The sequence below is a fragment of the Macaca fascicularis genome, chromosome 3 (assembly GCF_037993035.2).
Source record: "Macaca fascicularis isolate 582-1 chromosome 3, T2T-MFA8v1.1".
Taxonomy (NCBI): Eukaryota; Metazoa; Chordata; class Mammalia; order Primates; family Cercopithecidae; genus Macaca; species Macaca fascicularis.
The window spans coordinates 24,727,357-24,749,697 of record NC_088377.1 but is presented as its reverse complement, the minus strand read 5'-3'; the positions used below and the strand labels follow the sequence as shown (position 1 = coordinate 24,749,697).

Below are 22,341 nucleotides of genomic sequence, written 5' to 3'. Positions count from 1 at the left end.
TATTTTCAAGCAATTATGTAGAGTCTCACTGTGTACATTTCTTTTTTTTTCTTTTTTTTTTTTTTTTGAGACGGAGTCTCGCTCTGTCGCCCAGGCTGGAGTGCAGTGGCGCGATCTCAGCTCACTGCAAGCTCCGCCTCCCGGGTTCCCGCCATTCTCCTGCCTCAGCCTCCCCAGTAGCTGGGACTACAGGCGCCCACCACCTCGCCCAGCTAGTTTTTTGTATTTTTTAGTAGAGATGGGGTTTCACTGTGTTAGCTAGGATGGTCTCGATCTCCTGACCTAGTGATCCACCCATCTCGGCCTCCCAAAGTGCTGGATTACAGGCTTGAGCCACCGCGCCCAGCTCACTGTGTAAATTTCAAGGCAAGAGTTGTTTCCTGTAAAACAGATCATTGTTCTATGAGAGGATGTTTTTTACTTGTCTTAGTGCATTTCTTTTGCCTCCTCCAGTGTTGCATTATTTTGCTCTATTCTTTAATTTTGTGTGCAAATGACATGCCAGTTAAAATGAAAACTATCTCATATGCAGAAAAAAAAACGTCTGGATTGTAAAAACCAAGAGCTAATTCTTACTAAATTACACCATCTGATTCAAGTAAAAAACGACCTAAACACTAGTGATAAAATAAAGACAAAACACATTTCATGAAGAAAGCAAAGATAAATGTCTGCTGAGTATTTTAGTTCACATGTTTTAAAATGCTGCTGCAGGTTTTGTGAGGAATTTGAGGGGAAGATTCCATAGCAAAAGGTGGTAATGTGGCCTGTATTGACTTAAGTGGTGACCCAACTGGGCTGCGAAACTGCAGGATGCCCATAGGCTCGAGGTGCTTGTTAAAGAAGAATTCCACACTGTTGTTCAGAAATCCTTCATGTCTCTCTCCCCAAGCTTCCCATCCTCTACCAGTTCGGTTTCTAGTATTTCAGCATCTTCTTTCCTGTTAAATAACTTGTCTAAGTAACTAGTGTAAATGTTTTCCTTCTCCACTCATTCACACTTCCTTACCTCACAACAAAACTAATTTGTGATAAAATAGTTCTCCCCACCACCCACAAACTGGCTGTCCCAAGAAGATTGGTACAAGACTTCTAATGGAGCCAAATTTGCCTTTCCTTTTTTCTGTTTTTCTTGGCTTACTGTCTTTCATATCAAACTTTTCATTTCTAGTTGGGACTCTGACCTATTCCAGTTATTTAATTTCTCAACAACATCAGTAGGCTCGTGTGGTGAAGTAAGTTGAGTAGTTTCTACAATAAAGGAATCAAAATCAAACCCCTGATTTTTTTTTCCCTTCGTTTTTCAACCAGTTGCTGAGAGGCTTCCTCAAGTGCTATCTGGGCTTTAACCAATCCATTCCTTTCACATTTTCACTTCCTTTCTTATCAGATTTTTCTCTGCTTTATTATTTCCAACTGGAAATATCTATAATAATCCTGGGCTCATAGTAATGGTTAACTATACTCTCTCTCCAAACTAAGTTATGTAAATATGATGATGACCTGGCTTTGTAGTTACAAATATGGCTACACTTCAAATGCCTATTTGTTGTCATGATGATCTGGATGCTGCCAAAAAGGCTTAGTACAGCAATTGGACCCTCCAGATACTTTATACTTTTCCCAATGTCCATCCAAATATTTTTGGAGATCAACTTGGACTTCATCAGTGACATCAGACAGAGTTCCTGGGTCAAGCAGAATTTCATCAATATCAAATTTGTTATGCATAGACCAATCATGCGCTGAAAACTAACAATCATACCTTTTCCAGTTATAAATGTGACTGTGAGTTTCATCCATAAGCAAAATATCATAAACTTCATCATCAATATGAAAAAGATGACTTGAAATTGGCTCATCCATTGGAAAATAATATACGTTCGTGTAACGATGGGACAGCACTTCTTCTGCTGTTAACCCATCTGTGGGGATAAACATCAAAATTTATTCCAGGAAACCCAGTGCTTCTCAACTAATTCCCTGAAGCAACTGAGTTAGAGGTTTTTGTGGTTCAGTCATTTCATTTCTAATGTGAACTGGAATTACACTGAGAAGCTCCTGACAATCTTCCTCATGTATAACAGGACTGGATTCTAAAATCAGCTGCACCTGTTTGAGTTCAGGTGCACCTGGAAAAAGGGTTTACCAGTCAGTATTTCAGCAAGGATGTGGCCTGCAGTCCACATGTCAATGGCTTTACTATAACTATTAGGAGAAAGTAAAATATGTGGAGATCTGTACCATTTACCTACCAGTCCTTCAGAAAGATGATCATTATGGGAATAATGAGGAGCCATGATCTCTGCAAGACCAAAGTCCCCTATCTTCAGCATCATGTCTTCAGTGTTAATGAAAAGATTAGTTGGTTTGAGATATCTGAGCAATACATTTGCAGAGTGAATATACTTAAGCCACCTTAGCAGCTGATACATGAAAAGTCTGGCATGCTCTTCCAGTAAAGTGTCCTGCTCCAGCATATTCGCCAAGTCTGTCTCCATGTAATTCTGAAAAACGTAAATACTGTTAAGTTTGGTAAGAGAGTTCACATTGTTTGTTAATTGGCTTCCACTGGTACTAGGAATTTCAAACACTTTCACAATGTTATGATGTCAAATCTTCTAATAATTTTGATTTCATGTACAGCATTTTTGACAGTCTGGGGATCAGTAAGGACAATTTTCTTGATGGATTCTTTTATCGCAGTCATTGTCTACAGCAGAAAAAAAACCAAGCTATTGCCTCCACAATCCAAAGGTTTTAAGTTCATATATCCAGAGCCCAGATCAAAACCATGAATGTTCATGAGACTTTCAACTTTCTCTGCCAGTTTGAAACCCTTACTATCGAGTTTTCCTTTTGAATTGTTGAACTTTTGTAAACAAGGAAGAAAACTGACATCAAAAGGAAAGATCTTTTAAACAGGGAGAAGAAAAATAATTATGCTTCCACAGCAAGATGGTTTCTTGATGTTCATTGCATTTTACAAACAGGCTTGTTCAGTTCCCCTCAGATATAAAGCTCAAAAAGCTCTACTCATATTGAGAATTTAAGAGATTGCAGTACTCATAGTTCAAGAAAGGGACAGCAACTCTGCAGACATTTAAAGAAAACACTCAAGAAGCTCCAATGGAATGAAATTATATACTATGCACCCAGATTTACTGTGATAAATGATTTAACATTTAACAAAAATATGAATAAATATGCACACAACACAACAGGCTTCTATGAACATTCCCCTCACAGTGCAGACACATTCAATGTTGGACTGGCCCTGAGCAGTATTGTTCTAAGGTGCTGGCAAGCACTATTTCCATTTTGCTTCTTTTCTTCCTTTGTTGCTATATATTTCATCAGAAAGCCCTGGCGACTGTTGGTTAACAGATGTCTTTTGTTAGTGATCAGGTGGCTCCAGCTCACCACAATCACAACCAAAGCTACTGTCCATCTTACTCTGATCCAACAGGACTTCCGCTCATCAAGAGAGTGTGGGCCCATGGACAGCCCCCAGTATGGGCTCACGTCTCCAGCTGTACTGGCAGCAGCAGCTGCTTTGCCACAGTTGCTGCCATGTCAAACTCTATTTCTCTAAAAGCTTGACTTTTTCTTCAGTTGACAATATGTATTTGAAAAGAAAGTGAAAGTGAAATATTAAAATACAGTGAGAGATGTAATTCTCAAATGCATCCCATGAACCAGCAGCATCAGCGTTACCCAGGAACTCAGTAATTTAAATATTTGCACCCCATTCCAGACCTTTGAAACATGAATCTGAAGACAAGGCCCTGAAATGTGCTATAACGAGCCTTTCAAATGATTCCAGTTTGCTTAAAGTTTTGAAAATCAGTGACACATGGAGTAAAACGGAGATGTTTATGAATAGGACTCATGTAACTTAGCAAATTTTGTAGGTTAGAAGGCTCTTTGTTGTTTATCCAGTTGTTTCATTGTTTGTTTTAATTAATTAATTAATTTATTTTTTGAGACAGTCTTGCTCTGTTGCCCAGGCTGTAGTGCAGTAGCATGATCTTGGCTCACTGCAACCTCCACCTCCTGGGTTCAAGCTATTCTCCTGCCTCAGCCTCCCGAGTAGCTAGGAGTTCAGGCATGTGCCACTAGGCCTGGGTAATTTCTGTATTTTTGGTAGAGACCAGGTTTCATCATTTTGGCCAGGCTGGTCTTGAACTCTTGATCTCAACTGATCCTCCCCCATCAGTCTTCCAAAGTGTTGGGATTACAGGCGTGAGCCACTGCGACCAGCCCACATCATGCTTAAAATGTATGATAACAATAGCACAAACTATGGATGGGAGAAAATGAAAATGCAATGTTTTCAGGTCCTTATTCTGAAATTAATGGAGTATAAAATTATCAGAAGGTAGATACTGAATAATGATAGAAGTATATTTTAAATTAGCCTGCCACCATGCACTGCTAATTTTTTATTTTTTTTTAATTTCAGTAGAGATGGGGTTTCCCCATGTTGGCGAGGCTTGTCTTGAACTCCTGACCTCGGGTGATGCCCCCGCCTCGGCCTCCTAAAGTGCTGAGATTACAGGCATGAGCCACTGTGCCCAGCCTATTTTAATTTAAAGATTATCTTAATATACAGGTCATCAAGGTTTAGAACTACTTGACTTTGCTAAGCAATTCAAAACGAAATGATGCAGAAATTAAAAGGACATTATTCATTTCCTAAAATAGATTAATATGTAAATAAGGTATTTGCTATGAAAACAGAAAACACTCCAGGTATTTAAATTACAATGAAATTTAAGCCAAGAGCAGTGGTGTATGCCTGTAGTCCCAGCTACTCAGGAGGCTGAAGCAAGAGGATTGTTTGAGCTCTGGAACTGGAAACCAGCCTTGGCAAAACAGCAAGACCCTGTATTAAAAAAAAAAAAAAATTGTAGGAGGGAGGCCAAGGTGCGAGGATCATTTGAGCCCCAGAGTTTGAGAACAGCCTGGTCAGCATAAAAACATACCAATTCTACAAAAAAAAAAAGAAAGAAAGAAAAAAAAAGTTCTAATTAACAAATTAGCTGGGTGTGGTGGCATGTACCTATGGGCCCAGCTACTCAGGAGGCTGAGGCAGGAGGATTACTTGAGCCTGAGCCCTGGAGATTGAGGCTGCACTGAGCTGTGACTGAGCCCTGGAGATTGAGGCTGCACTGAGCTGTGACTGCATCACTGCACTCCAGCCTGGTTGACAGAATAATTTAAAAATGGAATATATGCAGGAAACTTGTTTTCTTTAAAAGTATTAGAAAAGGATAAGGAACAGTTATCAGGAGGAATCATGGGAGGAAATCTGAAAGTGTAGAAATCAAGGAAGTTATTTCCAGTGGTCCAGCTGCCTGCATCATTAAGAAGAGCTGTACTCTAGGGAATTAGCCACTCAAACAGCATTTCTTCAATGTGTTCAAGCACTTGACATATCTGCAGGAGTAGGAAATTAATGATGTCTGCTTTCCTTCCAACTTCCAAACCTTTTATATGCTCCTCTAATTTTAGCATCTATATTGGAATCCTACTGGCAAGGGAGTCTGGGAAATGTAGATCCTAGATGTCCAGTGCTTGACACAGAGCTAGACATTAAAAGGGCAATGGCTGTTTTTATTTTTTGTTTGCTTTATTTTGTTTTGTTTTTTCTTTTTTTTTTTGAGATGGAGTCTCGCTCTGTCGGCCAGGCCGGAGTGCAGTGGCTGGATCTCAGCTCACTGTAAGCTCCGCCTCCCGGGGCAATGGCTGTTTTAATACAAAAAGAAAACATTCCACACAATCAGTCTACCTCTCTGAATGATCAGCTTTGAAACACACCTTTCTATCTACATGAAAGCATAGAAACAATCATAATGAAAAATGTGTGTGTTCCAAGTATAATTGTGTAAGTGAACAAATGATCATTGTTTTCCTTAAAAGGAAAGACATGAAATCCCATCAACCACTGGAGTCATGTCTGGGTGTTCTAGAGAATGTTCTGGTTTACCATTATACACCTGTTACCCCATACGATCTCATTTCTTTATGATAATCAGAATCAATCACCACATGGTCATAAGGAACCATAAGGACAAAATATCAGCTTCTAGTTCAATCGAACCTTTGTTGTGTTCTCTTTTGGAAGCACTCCTATCTTGCAGACAACAAGACCTCTAAATAAAAAGAGGACAAAGATGGAAAAATAAAAGGTAAGAATAACTGAGAGTGCAATTAGAAGTAGTAGGGAGAGAGTATTCTGTTTACATCTCTTGTTTCTTATATCTATGTTCCGGCTTCAATAAAACTGTTAAAATACCAAGTCTGTGGCATACTCCTCATAGATTGGTAACCTAAATATGTAAGCTCTTATTACCTAGTTGTGACATAGCTTAGATTTTAACATTCTGTCACAACTGTTTCGCTATATATCAAAACCATTAGTTGTGATAGGTGTTGCTCATTGCCTCCTTTTCTACAAAATGATTAACTTGTCAAAAGCAGTATTGTTTGAGGCAGCAGAATAATTAGTAAGATATTCACTCAATCTACATTTGGGCAAAAACGTTGGAAGGAAGGAAGGTAAATAAATATTAACATTAATTTTATTTTATAACACAAAAAATAATCGTGTTATCTTAGATTTGAAAGTGGTTCAATATTATCAACCTGCCACCATGTAGCCAGTTTGTTCTTTCATGGAGAGGGAGCATACTAGTGGTTCCGCTTTGGATCCTACCCTTGGCAGATCGGGCACTCAGAAATAGTGACAGGTGTCATGATAGGTCATGAATTAATGAACAAGTATGGTATGGCTGAGAACAGAAGCTGACAATCATATACAGAATAGGATAATTGGTTCTCTTGACTATCAAAACCCTCCCCTACAGTGGGTGAACTTTGGTGAGCTTCCAGATAGAACACAAAATATGTTCAAAATATCCATCTTACTATCAACATAAAATCATCACAAGTATTCATGTCAACGATCTATGACCATGCACTAAACTATCTTACTACCTAAAAATCAGTATATATTTTACTTGTAGTCATATTTTATACAAAAAAAAATTGAGCAACAAGCTTCACTTTTGACATACCAAACATTGGGAGGATGTCCCTCCAACTTTTCTATATAACCACATAGGTATGCCATTGTAATGCAGCATCATACCTCTTCAATAGATGCCACAACCTTCTAAAATCTAGGAATAAGATTTTGTTTATTGTATTTTGTTTTTTCCTCAGATACATTTTATGAGAGCTCCATGAGCCCATAAGAGAGGACTAATGGACAAATCTGAATATATCATAAGTAGGTACCCAGAAGTTGAAGTCACTTTCAAGAGTCATAAATGGCCTGAGATTTTAACCAACTTGCAAGCTAACAAATTTGGGTGCCAGAGTCTCATGGATATTAGTGACTAACATCCATTGGTCAGAGATGAAGAGAAGTTCATTACTCATGGAAATAACAGTTGCCAGAGTGTCAACATATTTTACTAATTCCCCAAGCCCAGGACAATGACAAGAGGATTAGACGACACCAACGACCACAGTGAATTCCATTGCAAGAGAGGAACTCAGCTCTGGGAACCCTGACATTTTATAATAGGCCCTAAACATGGCTGTCCTTTGCTCTTGAAGAATATGTATTCATTGTATGGAACAATAAACATACGTGTCCTTTGCTGTGGAGAGAGTAATTGAAGTACATGTACATGACAAATAAATTGTATCTGAAATATATATATTTAAAAACCCTTCTAATTCAATAGGAAGTAGACTAACAACTCAAAACATAGGCAAATGTTTTGAACAAACATTTCAGTAAATATACAGAAATGTAATCATATAAAAGCATGCTTATTACTTTTAATAATCAGAAAATTACAAAGTAAATCACAATGAGTTTCTATGTCCGATAGAATATATAATATTTAAAAGACTGAGAGTGCTTATTTTTAACAAGAATATGGAACATATTGTTCTCACACATTGCTAGTGACGTTGTAAAACATGCAATCACTTTGGGAAAACATCTGTGAGTTTCTTATAAAGACAAATATTGTTTTTAACATGCAAATTACCTATTTCATTCTCATGTAGGTATGTTGTATCTTATTTATTGACTTTTCTCTGTTACCAGAATATAAGCACTGTAACAAATATTCAAATTCAAATTCCAACTCATTGGTATCTAATACTGACTGAACAATAGAACTATTTGTATATTTTTTAAAAAATACTTATTTATGCCTCCCTTACACACACACACACACAGAGGGAGAGAGACAGAGAGAGAGATTGAGAGAAAGAGAGAGAGAGAGAGAGAGAGAAGGACCCCAATGCCTAGGCTGCTCTCCAAACAAATGGAATTAGAATCTCTAGAAATGGGTCTGGGTATCACTGTCTCATATGAAAAAAGTCCATACGACATCACAGCTATGCCAGCCATTAATACAAGAGACAAGATTCCCACTTGCTTTAACTATTTCAAGGAACAATTAAGTAGCTACACAAACATTTGCGACATATTTTGCAAATAAATTTGGAAATCATTGATATTAAATGTCACAATGACCAATGTCATAAATTATTTCTATCAATAAAATATCAGGAATATCACAAATTTAAAAACTAGCATGCCATATTTGGGTTGCCATATAAGAAGCCTAAAGCAGTTAGAACAGTACTTGGCATATGTGCAACTTTCAATGTGTTAGTAACTATATATACATATATATACACACACATATTTATTATACATAATATATTATGTAGATAATTAATTATATATATAATCAATGAGCCTCTGCAGCCTATTAAAATAATTATATAGGAGCTAACTGACAGATAAATATTATTAAAAAATATATATATGTATTTTTTTTTGAGATGGAGTTACATTCTTTCATCTAGGCTGGAGTGCAATAGTGTGATATCAGCTCATTGCAACCTCTGCCTCATGGATTCAAGCAATTCTCCCTGCCTCAGCCTCCCAAGTAGCTGGCATTACAGGCACCCACCACCACGTCCAGCTAATTTTTGTGTTTTTAGCAGAGAGGGAGTTTCACCATGTCGGCCAGGCTGGTCTCAAACTCCTGACCTCAGGTGATCTGCCCACCTTGGCCTCCCAAAGTGCTGAGATTACAGGCATGAGCCACAATGCCCAGCCAAAAATAATAATATTAATAACTATTCTTGGTTTTATTATTAATAGTAATATTCCCATTACATTTATTATCTTCCTCTCAAAATCAAGATAAAATGTGATATAATGGATATATAATCACAAGTTTTATTTATTTTTAATTATAATTCCCCCAGCATATATATATCTATACATCACAAGAGTAACTAAAATTAATTTTGCCTCAATATCTTTATTTTTTAAATAAAATGGTGATGTAGTCTTACAGATCAGTTGAGCCTCTGTAGCCTGTTAAAATAATTATATAGGAGCTAACTGTCAGATAAAGGCTCTAGTTATTTAATGTGCATTGAAAATATCAGGTTAACAAAGCTTTTGCATAATCTTATGCAATATGAATGTTAGTTTTAATCTTTTTGCATGGCTGTATCTTGTGTCTGGAGCATCTCTATTTCACAGTCATTTCCAGCTGTATGACAGAGGCTAGAATTATATCTTCTACAAGTGATTTTCAGGAGTAAGGATCCATGAGTATAGCTACTTTCTGAAATTTGTGCATGTATGTGAGAGAGAGAGGGCCACAAATTAGTTATAATATCACTCTGCTCAATTATACCCAGCAACTGTACTTAACTATAGAAGAAAATATATTAGATTTTTAATTTAAAAACTAAAGACAACGTAACTCTCCAATTCTTATTAGAATCACAGACCTGATGATGTTCTTCTCAATATTATATTTCTCTCTTTTTTTTTTTTTTTGTATATTGAGCTGTTTATTCATGTGCTTAGAACAATAGGAAGACAAATTAGTCGTAATGGGTAAATTATTTTTCAGATCATACATGTTACCAACTTCCGTTTGCCTCTACTGAAGTTTAGATTTTAAGCAGCAATTCAATTTCCAAGTTGATTGTTGCATATCAGCAGCAATTAAATTTCCAAGTTGATTTTTGCAATGGAAGTTAAAATGATCCTTGGCAATACATAAGTGAGAAAGTATTCTTTGCCTCTTACAGAATCCACATCAGGTAATGGTTACACAAGCCACCGAATTTTCAAAAGCTTGTATTATTACTTATTGTCGTCCCTTCCTTTTTTTCCCAAATGTCCCATATTTCCCAAAATTATAAAATTCTGGTAATTTTATTTCTTGGGTAGTTCTCACAGTGATCATCTCCTCTGCAATATCACTGCTCCACGGAGATCCAAGTCCTCATCATTCTTTGGCTGGTGTCCTCTAGTAGATGACATATTCTTTTCTCATCCATTTATCTCACTAATCAACTGACAAAAGATCCTTATCAAATATATAACTCCCGGTGTTTATATTTTTTAATCTTTATCATCACTTGCAAAGATTTTCTTCTCAGTATGTATCTCAAAAGCATTATTGCCTTATAATAACTGTTATTTGTATGACTTCTGCCATAATTAACAACCTTTGTCCTGTGTATCACAGACAACATACAGAACGTCACGAAGAAGTCTTGGAGATAGGATTGAGACGTTTCACTAATACCTTCAATATTACATACTCTATGTCTATAGGAAATTTCTACTCAGAAGAAAGGAAAACTCATGGTTTTACACACTATTCAAGAGTGAAGAATCCACACTGCTGGCTTCTAGCTATCACTCTAACGTTAACTTTCACCACCTAATATAAACAGCTATGTATTTCTTAGGTCAAAATATTTTTCCACGACTCCTACAAATGCTTCTTTATGAAATCAGGACTAAGTCCAGCACATAATTTTAAGCTACGTTATGTATGTTTGTATGCAAGAGATGAAAACCCACTGGAAAACTTAACTCAGAAGGACAATATATTCAAAATCAAAGAGTTAGAAGGCAATGGCTATGTTCTAAGTAAGAGGTAACATAGTTGGGGTTATAATAGTAGGAAGTGAAAGCGTTTGCGTTATGGATATATTTATAAGTTTTAGCCAAATAATTTGATAACACTAGAAATAGGAAGAGACCATACAAAAACACTCAGTGCTGACTGAGGATTTTGCCTGAACTACACATAAACTAGGGGAACACTGGGGGAAAAACCTGTTTTTTTTGTTGTTGTTGTTGTTTTTGAAAAGTGAAAATCCAGAATTAAGTATTGGTTATTTTAATGTACAGATGCTAATTAACATTCCAAGAGCCTATTTTAGATAGCAGGTTGAAATGTGAGCATCAGGATCTAGAGGGAGGGACGATATGGGGAATATATATTTAGCTACTAAATTAACCCCCAAACCACTGTGTCTTAACAGAATATTTAGTTCTTAAACCATAATTCAGTAAATATTGCATGACTCATTAAATGGCACTGTGACAAGTTTCCTGTAATTTTGTGATTCCATCATCTTAAGCACAATACTCCTATATAGCCATCAGAGAAAGCAATAGAGAACGTAGAATACCATATAGGAGTAGTTATGTCTCCTTCTGAAGGGTTCTATCTACTTATTCCTCCATAACATTGACCAGAACTCAGTAACCTACTGCTAAATTAAATGCAGAGGAAAGGTGAGAAATGTTTTTAGCCTATCTGTTCATGAAGAAAAAATGTGACCAGTAAATCCTTGGCAATCTGTGACAGTCTGTGGAATTAACGAGCAAACTAAGAAAGGTCTCTTTATAAGATTAATATTTTTATTATACTTTAAGTTTTGGGGTACATGTGCAGAACGTGCAGTTTTGTTACATAGGTATACACGTGACAGGGTGATTTGCTGCACCCATCAACCCGTCACCTACATTAGGTATTTGTTCTAATGCTGTCTCTCCCCTAGCCTCCAACCCCGCACAGGCCCTGGTGTGTGATGTTCCTCTCCCTATGTCCATGTGTTCTCGTTGTTCAGCTCCCAGTTATGAGTGAGAACATGGGGTGTTCGTTTTTCTGTTCTTGTGTTAGTTTGCTGAAAATGATGGTTTCTAGCTTCATCCATGTCCCTGCAAAGGACATGAACTCATCCTTTTTTATGGCTACATAGTATTCCACGGTGTTTACGTGCCACTTTTTCTTTATCCCGTCTATCATTGTGGACATTTCGGTGGGTTCCAAGTCTTTGCTATTGCGAATAGTGCTGCAATAAACATACGTGTGCATGTGTCTTTATAGTAGAATGATTTAAAATCCTCTGGGTATATACCCAGCAATGGGATTGCTGGGTCAAATGGTATTTCTAGCTCTAGATCCTTGAGGAATTATCACACTGTCTTCCACAATGGTTGAACTAATTTACACTCCCACCAACAGTGTAAAAATCATTCCTATTTATCCACATCCTCTCCAACATCTCTTCTTTCCTTTTTAATGATCGCCATTCTAACTGGCGTTGAGATGGTATCTCATTGTGCTTTTGATTTACATTTCTCTAATACCCAGTGATGATGAGCTTTATTTCATAGGTTTGTTGGCTGCATAAATGTCTTCTTTTGAGAAGTGTCTGTTCATATACTTCACCCACTTTTTAATGGGGTTGTTTGATTTTTTCTTGTAAATTTGTTTATGTTCCTTGTAGATTCCGGATATTAGCCCTTTGTCAGATTGATAGATTACAAAATTTTTCTCCCATTCTGTAGGCTGCCTGTTCACTCTGATGATAGTTTCTTTTGCTGAGAATAAGTTCTTTACGTTTAGTTAGATCCCATTTGTCAATTTTGGCTTTTGTTGCCGTTGCTTTTGGTGTTTTAGACATGAAGTCTTTGCCCATGCCTATGCCCTGAGTGGTATTGCCTAGGTTTTCTTATAGGGATTTTATGGTTTTAGGTCTTAATTCATCTTGAGTTAATTTTTGTATAAGGTGTGAGGAAGGGGTCAAGTTTCAGTTTTCTGCATATGGCTAGCCAGTTTTGTATTTATAGATAATTACTATTTTTTAACTCTGCAGGGAAGAGTTTCTTTACACGGGTGAACTTCTGGTCAGAGGTATCTTCTACCATAGAACATAATGAAACAAGACTTGGCCATGACATAGGAGGACATAGAAAGGGAATTTGGGAAAGGTATCTGTGTCCTCATGAAGGGATATTGGGACAGAAATATCTTGTGCCACAAGAGGTCTTCAGACAGGGACATTTTGTTATAAATGGTTGTGTTACCTTAACTGAGAGAATCAAATTTGTCAAATGTTGCTTACAGGCTGAGTAAGATAATTTCTGAGAAATTACCATTGAAATCAACATTTAGAAGTCAATTTCTGCTTGAAAGGACTATAGGGACAGAATCCTGGGCAGAAAAGATAAAAGAAATAGTACAGTTGTAAAAATGAGCATAGAAATAAGTGAAGGACATATAGGGTCATATAGGGTCATGGGAGGGATTTTTTTCTCTTTCTTTTTCATGTATGCTTGTACATACAGGACTAATTCAAGAAAGATGGAACAGTTAATTATGAAGAAGTGAATGGGAAGAAATGCATATGTAATGAGATTAGATCATTAATCCAGTGCACAAGAAAACCTGGCCTTGGACAGGACAACAGATGGTACTTCAGTACATCATTCAGTTAGGGGACTTAGTGATTCTGCTAGTTTTGTGTATTTGATTTTGGTTACTTTGTGACCAGAATAATCCCCTAGAACAAAATATTAGGGGACTAGAGGACATGTACTGGAAAGTCAAGAGTGTAGGCTGAAGTACAGGAAGCTTGGATGTCAATGAAGGTGTCATTATTGGCAGTGCAAGTTCTAGGGTTTCACCACGGAATATGGCTGAGTCAATGAGAGGAAAGCTATTTGGTGGTGAATTCAAGGATTTAAGGATGCATGTGTATGATAGTATCAAATATAGCTTTATTTACTTCTAGATTTTTAGGGTAAATTTCTCTGCCAAAGACTCCTGAGTGTCTCATACAAATAGACCAAAGTGATAAACTGATCCCTAAAACATAAAAATCATCCTAGATATTGCAAATTCTTGCTTAATGACTTAAAATAAATTATTCCTGCTTTTCTGATTGATGATAAAAATAGAGAATTAAAATTTAGCTAAATTAAAGCTAAAATTCAACTTATTATGTTTGACAGAGTAATTATTTCTGTCAATTTCTCTTTGGTAATTAGTACATTTTAATTAAATGTAAAAATTAATTCATTACTTTTGTTCTCAATGCATGAGCATTTACCAATCTCAAAGGCAAAAGAGGGCATTAAAAACTTTCTAAGTTGAAAATGTTAAGCCGAATAGAATTAAGGAAAAATGGCATATATGTATGTCATTCTAAAACAAAATTTAATATAATACAAAATTTTCATTTTTTGGTGAATATTAACTTGATCCTAAAGGTCATATTTTATTAAAGTACTAAGCTCTATTTTTTATTTTGTTTCAATTTTGAAAATTCATATATACAGGTGTTAGTTTATAACAAAAACAAAATTTCATTTTCATATTTTAAACACGTTTAATGATGTGCATGTTAATGTTAAATTAATAGCAATTTATGAATTAATATGTAATTAAAATAAAAATCCAATTTTAAAATAAGATTTATAATTTTTAACTGTAGTTCAAAATATCACAGAAAATATCACAGAATGGAGGGAGAGGCGAAGGGAAGAGGGAGAAGAGAAAGAGGAAGAAAGAGATTAAGAAAAAAATCTAAGAATAAATATTCTAGTTCCAAGAAAAATAATGTAACGGTACAATATGCATTTAAAATTGAAGGCACAAAAGCTTGATTCACAGCTTTCCTACTATTCTTCTTTTTGGAGCCATTCCAAGTGTCATTATTAAAGTGGCTATTTACATATAGTGTCATAACATGGTAAGCTAAAGGCTAAAGTTGGTAGTAGAAAGAACTTCATTAAAAAGGCTATATTTTAAAAATAAGAAAGTCTTTTTACAAGTAATGTTAAATGGGAAATTAAGGCAATGACCCAAATAATTAAAGTAAAACAAATCCTATGCATCTGAGGGAAAAATAGAAGTTTGAGGCTTAAATCATCACAAATTACTGTCTACATTCATCAAATTAATGGGGCAATTACTCATCATGCACTTTAGGTTACGTATCCTCAAATTGAAGTCATTTCTATATGGAAAGACTGATTTACTGACTTTGCTTTTTTCTTTTCCTCAAAGTCAAAGTTTGAGATTTCCTTTAATTCAGTGATTGATTTCTTTTAATAAAGTGAACTAATTCTAATAATGACAGGAGACAAATTGGATATTTGATCTACACTGTCAAACTGTGTTTATTTTATTTTGAAACCCATATATTTTGAGGGTCAAACATTCAACTTGTAACAAATGTAAAAATCACATAATAAAATTTGATTCATTTAAGTTTTCTTTTTTCTTATTTATTTATTTTATTTTGAGACAGAGTTTTGCTCTTGTCGCACAGGCTGGAGTGCAATGGCACGATCTCTGCTCACTGCAACCTCCGCCTCTTAGGTTCAAGAGATTCTCCTGCCTCAGTCTCCCAAGTAGCTGGGATTACAGGCTTGAGCCACCACACCCAACTAATTTTTGTATTTTTAGTAGAGACAGGGTTTCACCATGTTGACCAGGCTGGTCTTGGACTCCTGATCTCAGGTGATCCACCTGCCTCAGCCTCCCAAAATGCTGGGATTAAAGGAGTGAAACACCACTCCCAGCTTAAGTTTTCTTAAATATGAAAATTAGAACCTTATGACCATTAAAACTCTACATACCTATTATTTCCTGACATTCTTTGAAAACCTTTTAAAATGTGGTCAGAACCCACAATCTTACATTTTTCATGAACATCAGAGGGCATTGAGAATGGATGAACAGCAGCAACATGTACATCTCTTTGCTTCAATAGTTTATCTTTATTTTCCTTCCTTCCTTTGTTTCCCTTTCCCTTTTCTCCTTCCTTCCTTCCTTCCTACTTTTTCCCTCCCTCTCTTCATCCTGTTTTTTCCTTCTTTTTTCTTCTCTCACCCCCTTTTATTATTTCTTTGTCACGGGAAAACAATGAAAAATAGGAAATAGTACTGAAAATAAGAAAAAATTGCTTAGAACAGTATAAATTCAGTCACGCCACTATTTTTCAAAAAGAAAATTCAAATTTTAAATAATATGAAAATGTTATGTGTTCTTACCATGAAAATGATAATCATAGGAGGTAATATACGTTAAATAGTTTGTTTTAGCCATTCAAAAAAGTATACGTGTCAATGCATTATGTTGTACACCATAAATATCTACAATTTTTACTTGTCAATTTAAAAAAGGATGGAAATTTTAAAGCCAAAATGTAAAACAAATTAAAAGAAGAATTCTACAAAGGCAAAACTATTGTAAAAGAAGGAAAGAAATCGAACTTATTTCTGTACTCAATTGATAAATGCCATTAGAATTGGGTCCAGTTTTGTGTTACTGGAAATAAAGCTTCTAAGAGTATGTGTGTCTGTGTCTTTTGACGGGCACATGCATTGCACTGACATCTGTTGTGTTCACTGATGCAAAATTGGGGTCACAGGTCATGAGACTGTTTACTGAAAAAGTTTTTCTGACAAAAGTTTTTATGGTTGTTCATACTAATTTAAAATCTTACCATGAATGTATGAGAGTTCAGTTATTCCATGTCCACATTAAGTTTTTCCATATTTATATCTATAGTTAGAGTATTCGGTCTTTTGAATGTTAACCAGTTGTGTACTTCTGTGGTGGTATATCACATTGGTTGCTAAAAAATAATTTTATTGAAAACAAGTTTATTTATTTATTGGACCTTGAAATAGTATTTACTTTCATGTGTGTGAATTCCCTCCTTTCCTATTTTCATTTTGATCTTTGTCTTTTTTATGAATATTAGACTTTTTTTTTATAGATTTTACACAGCATTAGATATGAGTGTTACAAAACAGTGCATGATTTTTTCAAGAAGAGGTAAGAGTACTTATGAATTCCTTTATTCACTCTCTTAGGTAGGCCTTCCTTTAGCAAACAAAAGTTCTTAATTTTAATGTAATCAAATGTATATCTTTTTTATCTAATACTATTTACCTTCTATTTAAAAAAATCTTTACCTCATGTTACTCATGCTTAAAAAGATATTATTTTATTTTTATTTTTACAAGCTTTATTGTCTTACATTACTAGCTTGATTTCACCAAGCTTTTTTGCATAGCATTTAGCCCCACAGCTACTTCTATTTACTGAAATTCTTGGTGTTTCACCTAGTGTATTAGTAGGTTACATGTAGGCATATCTTTGAAGGGCAAAAAGCTGTCACATTTTTAGATTATGTTTCGTCAGAGCATTTTTCTCTCTGTAATTTTATCTTCTATTTTTAGCTGCTGTGGTTAAATATAAATCAAGTCTTAATTTCATCATCCCATTTTTTTCTCTCTTGTACTTAAATTTCCACCTTTTCTGGATTTTTCTATATCATGTAGACATACTTGGATGTTCTTTATAATGAAATATGCATTCATGCAAAACATCCCTCTTCTTTCACATTCCTCTCCAGCTATTTATCGATTTCCCTTTGCTTTCACCCAAAACTCTTTAAAATAATTGTGCGTATTCTCTCCAATTAATCACCACCTTCTTTTCACAACCCACTCCATTCCAGACCATTTCACTCTAACTGGTCTTATCAAGGTCACTAATGACCCTCGTATTGCTGAATTTGCATAGTTGCTTGTCTGTCAATATCTTTATTAGTTTCTCAGCATCATTTGATGTAGTTTTCCATTTCTGCTGTACCAAAATGCTCTTCTTTTAGATTATATGTCACACTGATATTATGTATATGTTAAGCCATTTCTTTATCCACTCAGTGGATAATTGATTATAAAGAGTGAAAAGTAAAAAGAGGGAGCCATCCTAAGAGGCTGTTACAGTAAACCATAAGAGTTAGTTTTGGACACAGGTGCTAGGGAAGGATAAAGACACACACACACCACACACACACACACACACACACAAACACACACATAAATCAGAACAGAGTTTTTGGTTAGAATTAATAGAACTATAAGGTATTATGAGCTAGTGAATGAAGGGGAATAATATCTCAAACTGGCTTAATTTTTAGCTGTGACAATTGACTGAATGTGGGTGCAACTAACTAAAACGGACATTCGGGAAAGGAGAAGATTTAGACAAATTTTGAAATTTCTCACTTAAGTACACCAAGTAGGGAATAGGATGTATAACTTTTGTGGCATTTGAGATATAATTTTGAGAGTCCTTGGAAGATAATGTGCATCAGAACAAAGAACCTATGGAAATAATATAGAAAGTAAAGAAAAAGAAATGAGAGCTGCACCCTTGCTTCTTCCAATGTTTATAAATAAAGTTACAATGTGGAAATAACAGAGGGCATTGAAAAGGATGGCAAGAAAATGAATAATTTTGATATTCCTGTAAACAAATAGAATATTTAAAAACATATGAGCTGTCTTCTATACCAAACAATGTTAGGAAGTAGAATAATATTATATCAGAACTAAGGTCACTGGGATTTGTCAACTTAGAAATTATTGATGATCAAAAAATAATTTTATGACAAGAAGAAGATGGAAATTCAAAGTGGAGTGGTTTAAGAATAGTAGATTGCAAAGATGAGAGTAATTAAAACAATTACTTAAAGAAACTTGAGGATGAGCCAGGAAAATGTGTTCCATTAATTATCTGGCACTTTGAAAAATTAAGACACAATGAGAGACAGTTTTGGAATAATACAAATCTAAGGAAAAATTCAATTTATGTTTGAAGTAGAATATCAAAGATTGACTGAAGAATGGAGACTTTTAAGGTACAATCTCCCAGTACAAGGAAAGGGAGAAATATTTTGTAGGTCTTTGTTTCTTTGTGTGAACCAGAGATTGACTTAAAGATGGAAAGACGTTCTTTGGCTCTGTTTATCTCCGACACGTATTATGTAACCCTTTAGAATAGCTGTTTGCCATTAGATAAAGTAGCCTTTAGAATCAATTTACTCATAACTCTCTCCTAATTTACCCCAGAGGATTTTGGACGTAACATCAAAACTGATTCACAAAAGTCTGGAATTAAATAGAAACAATGACTCTGACAAGGAAATAGCTCCATAAAAGTGAGTATATTTTCTCTGATACTCCATGATTTTGACTGCCCCAATCCAAATCCTAGAAAGAAGCCTTACTCCTAGAAAATAACAAACCCAGTCGTTAATCCTCTTAGAGTTACAGGAAGTGGAGGAGGAGAAGGAAGAGGGGGAAAACTTACCTGACCAATAAATGAGTTAATGTTTCAGGATAATTTTGGTTTATATTTAAAGGTTCATCTCTTTATTTCTTTTCTATTTCATCACTCTACATCAAAAATGGGTCACCATCTATGATACTCTGCCTTGACGAAGTGTTCTCTCTGAGGTGAATCTTTCAAGAAGGTTAAAGTTTGAATGCATGTAGTATGCACTGACATTTTCATGAGCCTCTTTAGCTATCAGATATATTTAAGATTTTTATTTTCAATAGTATACCTGAATCTGTATTTTAGGTGTGGGCTTGGGATAGATGAAGGCCAACCTATATTCTGAGGTTAATATTGCCTGCATAACAAAAGTCTTTTCCATGCAAAAGCATAGCCCAGCCATGTTCTATATTGAATTTAGGAGCTAAACGCCAAGACAATTGAAATATAATGTCATGCATGCTTCATTGTCTTTTCACAAATGTCCTTCTTGCATTTGGAGGGGCTGGGTAAAAGTAGAATTCAGATTTGAGGAATCTAATGTTATATAAGTCTATATGTTTAATCTATCTGCATTGATTACTGGCACAACTAATGATTTCCTCTATTTCATTGTTACAAACATTAACAAAATCTCATATTGCATGGCTAGGTTTTTATATTTTAAAATGATATACTAAGAGGTTTTTAATTTTTTAACAATAAGAAAAATCCCCTTTTTATTCAGGGGAAGAAAATAAATGCTCCCTCTGGCTTAGGAATGAGCTAATTATTTGTCATCATTCTAAACAAATAGATATGATCATCTAAATGGTGTTTCAAACGTCTGCAAAGAATATTAGCATTCAAACTAAAACCAAGGCACTTTAATATTCTCATCAGAGCTGATCAGTTAACCAAAGTGGGTCATTAGAAAATAACTAGCTAGGCATTTCATTAATGCACAAATAACCCAGAATAATATTCATAGTTTTCACATTTGCCTAATGTGCACGCAGACCACAGTGTTCAAACATGACTTTTTTTTTTTTTTACTATGTTACTATCTTAATTTCAAATTGTATTTTAATGTATTTGTATAAAAACACTGTGGCAACAGGAAATGTAAGAAACAGAAAACAAATTCAGAGCTGGTCATTTGATTGTGTAACATCAGGGTCACTAGCTCTAGCTATATTTCAGGTCTTTTGTACTTTGACGTTGGAGCAGATCTCTTACTCTTTCGAATACACTTCCCTTTTGGCAGCAATGTCTTTACACTCTCTCGATTTTCTTCCTGCCTCTCTAACAGCTTTTTCTCTTTATCCTTTCTGCCTTCATCCCTCCATAATCTTGGGAATTGAAAACCATTCCTGATGCCTCTTTTTTCTACATCCCGCATATCCAATCATATTAGTCATGCTGCTCCCGTGAAACTAAACAAATAGTGCATATATATATATACACACTATTTGCCTGCGTAACAGAAGTCTTATATATGTGTGTATATGTGTGTGTGTGTGTATATATATACATATATATATAGAGAGAGAGAGATAGAGAGAATGAAATAGATTATAGATATAGGTATGGATATATACAAAGAGATTTATTATGAGGGATCAGCTCACACAAATAGATGGATGAAAAGTCCCACAAACTTCCATCTGCAAGCCAGAGGTCCAGGACAGCCAGTGGTATAGGCCTAATCCAAGTCCAAAGATCTGAGAATTAGGAAAGTCAGTGGAGTAAGTCCAAGTCTGAGCCCCAAGGCTTGAGAACCAGAAGCTCCAATGCTTGCTAGCAGAACGAGATAGATTTCCCAGCTCAAACAAAGAGAGAGAACTCTCTTTGCCCCTGTCTTTTAGTTCTATTCTGGCCTTCGAAGGATTGAATGGCACTCACTCAGACAGGTAAGCATTGTTTTCTTTACTCATTCTACCAATGTAAATGCTTATCTTTTCTGGAAACAGCTTCACAAACACACACAGAAATAATGATTTACCAGCTCTTTGAGTATCCCTTAGTCCAGACAAGTTGGCACATTAAATTAACCATCATACCAATAAACACACATTTTTGTAGATTTCATTTCATAATCATCTAAAATTTCACCCACTTTTCTTTATTTCACAAGTTAATCCAAACAACCAAAATCATTTTTCTGGACTATGATAATTGCCGTTATTACTGGTTTCCCTAAATGAACCATGCCTCTCCTAGCCACATATTATGAATATTTATTGAGTAAAAATGTATTCTAATCATTCTTGTGCTTTCTATACTAAAAAAGCTTCCAACCACTTTAAATGAATAATTTCCAAAATAATATCACTTGGCTATGGTTTTATATAATGATTTTCCCATGTAACTTCCCAATATGTTTTCTTGTGACAAAATATGCATTGCAATACCCAGCTAGGCTTTACATACTATTTTAAAACTTATTTCCATAGTTTTATTTTGGCTAAATCTGATTTGTCTTTTAAGTAGTTGCTTAAATGTGACTTTATAAATAAATCATTTAATGACCACTAAAATTGATTGAGTAGCCAGAGTAGATGGTTTCATTGTGTGAAGGTTAATATTGAATATCAACTAGATTGGATTGAAGGATGCAAAGTATTGTTCCTGAGTGTGTCTGTGAGGGCATTGCCAAAGGAGATTAACTCTTGAGACAATGGACTGGGAGAGGCAGACCTACCCTCAGTCTGGGTGGGCATCATCTAATTAGCTGCCAGAGTAGCTAGAATAAAGCAAGTGTGGAATAAAGAACGTGGAAGGACTAGACTGGCTGAGTCTTCCAGCCTTCATCTTTCTCCCATGCTAGATGCTTCCTACCCTCGAACATGAGACTTCAAGTTCTTCCACTTTTGGACTCTTGGACTTTACATCAGTGGTTTGCCAGTGCTCTTGGGCTTTCTGCCACAGACTGAAGGCTGCACTGTCGGCTTCCCTATTTTTGAGGTTTGGGGACTTGGACTGACTTCCTTGCTCTTCAGCTTGCAGATGGCCTATTGTGGGACTTCATCTTGTGATCGTGTGAGTCATTACTCTTCAATAA

General features: G+C 35.5%; 1 pseudogene; it reads right to left on the bottom strand.

Moving 5' to 3' along the window:
* Window positions 1-683: 683 nt before the first annotated feature.
* On the bottom strand, window positions 684-20,679 carry LOC102147006 (mitogen-activated protein kinase 6 pseudogene; annotated as a pseudogene).
* Window positions 20,680-22,341: the final 1,662 nt, after the last annotated feature.